At 32.0% G+C, this 4,986-nt stretch overlaps 1 long non-coding RNA gene across 1 annotated transcript in view; it reads left to right on the top strand.

Annotated features, from left to right (window-relative positions):
- The first annotated feature begins 3,751 nt into the window (after positions 1 to 3,751).
- The window catches only part of LOC112905954, a 62,088-nt gene continuing 60,853 nt past the window's right edge, over positions 3,752 to 4,986 (top strand). The window contains exons 1-2 of the long non-coding RNA XR_003232099.1: positions 3,752 to 3,829; positions 3,925 to 4,028. This is a non-coding gene — a long non-coding RNA (uncharacterized LOC112905954). The remainder of the gene's footprint in view (positions 3,830 to 3,924; positions 4,029 to 4,986) is intronic.

The following is a 4,986-nucleotide window of genomic DNA, read 5'->3' as shown; positions in this document are numbered from 1 at the left end:
GAAGATCTATGTCTGAAGTGCTATTGCAGCTTTTCACTGAACATATTAACTTTTTATTTGATTTAACTTTAGAAGAAAACTTCGTCGACTCCATCATCAAAAAAATTTTCACTTTTTTAACGTGTTTTATTATTTTAATAAACAATTTTACAATTTGCATGCACAGTTCCTATGTAAATTTTTCCCTCACTCGAGTTATAAATTTTGCCACCAGATGGTGTATGCCCATTTGACGGATCCCAATAGCCTCCTAAAATTTAAATACAAAATAGTCTTTCAATTTAGGAGTATGTGTGAGTCATTTAAAGGTGTATATGATCTATTGCATTTTTAAAAACCTTGGTAATGTAAAATGACTATTAACAAAGCTAAATCAAGAAACAGGGCGGATAATGACCTTTGGAGTTTTGCCAACACCAGGTCACGCCTCATTTAGCTCGTTATTTCTTTGTAATTCAACAGGTTAGCAAACCTCCGTGTTGATGACTTTATTAAAACTGTAATGAACTTCCGCAACATTTCCGCTGACTCTTAATTTGAGGTTGTACTTAGCCAATTCATACTTCATTTCGCCATAAAAACCATATGAAAAAGCATTTCACCAATAAACTTCTAACTGCACCTTCGCGAATCTTATCGATCATTCGAAGAACTTCCAGAACTTATTTCTATGCTAAATGGACAAAAACTGTGGTAACAAGTAATTAAAAAGTTGTTAGAGCTCAAAAGATGATGATTATTATTTAAGAAAACGGACAGACAGACACATTTTTTTTAATTCGAACGTACGAAATCCTAACCCAAGAACAAACTTAACATTGTAGTTGAAAAACTGTAAAGTAAATTTGTACGTACAACATTGTTTTATTGAAAGATGTATCACATTATATTTAGACCATAGATTTCTTATTGATTTTCCTAAAATCTGTTAGTAAAGAACTATTTTCTGTATTTTTTTCTAATAAAAAGAATGCAAACATTAACTGAGGATAGGAAGGAGTGGAGGTGAATGTCCAACCAATCTTAGGACTGACGACCTTATGATTACGATGAAAAAATGATATTTGAGACCCTTACAACAAGCCTTTTCATTTGATATGCCACACGGTACATTTTCCAAAACTTTTTTTTTAATTTCCTGTTGACCCCCCGAAAAATGACCTCGATGTTCAAAATTAATTTATTTACGTTACGCGTCCGTATTTGGGTCACAGAAATTTCAACTCAATCAGTCCAGTACATTCGGAGTCAATTGACTATGGCAGAAGGACAGACAGACACATGAGTTCCGTTTTTCATTCGGACATTCGAACCCTAAAAATATATAGGAAATATTTCTTTGTAGGTACTACCCAATTCTTAAGTAAAATTTAAATAAAGATAATTGCAGCTTTATAATTATTTTGGTTAGGACTAAAAATTTAAATGTGAAAAAGCGCTCGTCAAATTTCAAAGAAGAAGGATGTTCTTTATTTTAAAATTTTGACTCCTTTAGAAGCCTTTTTTTCATTGTTGTCAATGAAATAGCTTTAATTACCGGAGATAAAAATGTTCAGTCTCTCAGAGTCTCTGAAAGCGAGACTCGAGTCTCCGTCTCTCATCGAGTCTCTCTGGTGTTGCTGAGAGAGACTGTCAAAAACACTGTTTAGCGTCTCTGAACGAGAGACTCGAATCGCTCATAGAGAGATTCTCATTTCGTATCCAGTCTCTGAACGTGCGACTTGAATCTCTGAACGAGATGGTGTCTCGATAGACATTGTTAAAATTTTTCAACATTGTTCAACATATTTCAGATATCCCAGTCTTTCTACGAGAGACTCGAGTCTCTCAATTTTTCAGTTTTATTCATTCAGTCTCTCTGTCATAAAAACACCTAGGCAATAACTGAGAGACTGTGAGAGACGCTGAAAGACTCTGAAAGATTCTGAGAGACAGTAGAGAGACTACAAAATTATTGTCTAGGGTATCTTACAGCATAAAATGTACTGTCATTTCATCAGAAATGAAATTTCGGAGAGATTACACACGATCTCGTCCTTCCACTTAACTATTCACCTGTATTAATACCTTTCAATTTGTCGGATCGTTTGTGAAATTGCAAGCGGTTCACTCATGTCAGTAATGTTTAAAATGGTTCGCAAAAACGACCGATAGATGTAACATCAGATTTAATATTGTAGGGAAAGGGATCGTCCAATTTGAGTACGCTTTGAACGCTTAAATAAATGGATTGAAGAGGAAATGGACTGAAATAAAATAAAAGAAATACAAATGTTTTTAAAATGACATTACTGCACATACGTGTTTAGAACTTTTTTAGTCTACTTTCTATTAAGTAAGAGAGTCACTTAGTCGCTCAATACTCCATTGGAAAAATTGTGGAGAAATCTAATTAAGTTCTGTTACATAAAAATAACAGTATTTCAAATAGCTTTTCCTTAGCTAACAAATATGTACAAATATACGAATACTTTTTTAGAAGCTTTAAATTTGCTTAACAGAAAGCACTTACCTACCCTATATTTGAAATTAAAAGCTTAACTTTATGTTTGATATTTACTAGACTTACTAGACAACAAATTGATCCTATTTTTGCGGTGTTTTGAAGCACACTAGATAACTTGAACCTTAAGGATAACAGCACGGAGATAACTAATTTTTTATGGCAAAGCAAAAATTACAACTTTCGATTGTAAATGACTGAATTTTCCGTAGAAATAGTAGAATTTATTAGGTAATAATAATAATAATCTCAATTTTGACAAACTTTTTTAAAAATTATTTCAAGNACTTCGTCGACTCCATCATCAAAAAAATTTTTACTTTTTTAACGTGTTTTATTATTTTAATAAACAATTTTACAATTTGCATGCACAGTTCCTATGTAAATTTTTCCCTCACTCGAGTTATAAATTTTGCCACCAGATGGTGTATGCCCATTTGACGGATCCCAATAGCCTCCTAAAATTTAAATACAAAATAGTCTTTCAATTTAGGAGTATGTGTGAGTCATTTAAAGGTGTATATGATCTATTGCATTTTTAAAAACCTTGGTAATGTAAAATGACTATTAACAAAGCTAAATCAAGAAACAGGGCGGATAATGACCTTTGGAGTTTTGCCAACACCAGGTCACGCCTCATTTAGCTCGTTATTTCTTTGTAATTCAACAGGTTAGCAAACCTCCGTGTTGATGACTTTATTAAAACTGTAATGAACTTCCGCAACATTTCCGCTGACTCTTAATTTGAGGTTGTACTTAGCCAATTCATACTTCATTTCGCCATAAAAACCATATGAAAAAGCATTTCACCAATAAACTTCTAACTGCACCTTCGCGAATCTTATCGATCATTCGAAGAACTTCCAGAACTTATTTCTATGCTAAATGGACAAAAACTGTGGTAACAAGTAATTAAAAAGTTGCTAGAGCTCAAAAGATGATGATTATTATTTAAAAAAACGGACAGACAGACACATTTTTTTTAATTCGAACGTACGAAATCCTAACCCAAGAACAAACTTAACATTGTAGTTGAAAAACTGTAAAGTATCTGTAATTTTATTTCGAACTACATTATCGTTTGAGTCATCTTGTTTATGCTGATTGGAATGAGTCTTCGTATCCTTGAATAGGTTAAAAAAGTATCAGGCCGATCGTTCTCGAAGCAGATCGTGTTGAAGTCCATACATCTTTCAAATGTATCCTCATGCTTTACACAGCAATTGTTTTATTAGAGGTATGGATTGTTTCTGATATAGTCGGTCCACGCGGCGGTGCTTTTTAGTATAAACCTATTGTCTGTATAATTACATTATATAATAATAAGTAAGTAGTGTAGTTTGATGATTTGAGTGATATTGTATAATTATCGTAATTAGACGCTTTTCGTTTCTAATATTCCTGTTAATTAATTTCGTCAGTGTAAGGACTCCATCTTGTTACTTTCCAATTCCGTAGCAGCAACTCGAGGATTTTGCGTCAGCGCATTCTCTCCTTCTAAATAACAAGAAAGACATCACAAAGGGTAAGTGTACATTAAGGATTATACAAATGTGTTTTATGTAAGCTCGTTTAGGCAGGTAGATAAGTACGATTTTTGTACTGCTTTAAAAAAAATAGGTGAATCATTTTCATAAGATAGTAATTAGTAGTAGTAGATAGTAATTTTTTTTAATAATAGATGTATTAGATATGAAATTTCAATATTCACACAAATACAAACATCTCTATGCTTTAAACGATTATAAAATTATTGTTACTGAAATAATTAATATAATATGCTCATTACGGAAAATTTTCATTGTTTTTTTTTGCAAAAAATTGCATTTAATCGCGTAGATGGTACAATCTAGTTTTGTAAATAATATTGTATAAAAATAGTAATTTACTTAATTAAATTAATAATCTCATAAAACATGCTCTTAACACGATGATGTAAAAGGTTTTAAAATGGGAATTTGAATGATTTTTCCTAAAAACTCGTACACCTGGAAATGACACCCTTTTCTCTATAATTTTGTAACAGATTTGTATAAAAAAATGAAGCGGATTAAACAATTACTATCGTTAGAAAAAGTCTAGCCAACGGAATCGGTTAAAGAATTCACACACAAAATAGAAAAAGTGTTTTCTTTGTAGTTGCTGTAGGTTGAAATATAAAAGAACTAAGAAAATCTTCAATGAACAACCTTCGCTGGAAGGTATAGTGGTTGACAATATCTTACTATTTTTTTTTGCAATTAAAATTAAAATTAATTTATCGTAGTTCCTATAGTGTACCGTGCAATTTCCAAGTTTTTAAATAAGGATAAAATAATAAGTATTGACACAATATGTGATTGGGCTGACACAAAGCCTCGGAAAGGAAATTTCGTTGAAGGTGAGCGTGTTTTTAATGCCAATCACATTATAAAATTCGGAAATAACAAATCCGGAAGCTAGCCTTCAAATTCCGTCAAGTTTACTGCCTACTTTTTACAAAC

This window comes from Agrilus planipennis, unplaced genomic scaffold (assembly GCF_000699045.2).
Source record: "Agrilus planipennis isolate EAB-ADULT unplaced genomic scaffold, Apla_2.0 scaffold73, whole genome shotgun sequence".
Taxonomy (NCBI): Eukaryota; Metazoa; Arthropoda; class Insecta; order Coleoptera; family Buprestidae; genus Agrilus; species Agrilus planipennis.
Note: the sequence above shows the minus strand (reverse complement) of the source record. Positions and strands in the feature narration are given on the sequence as shown.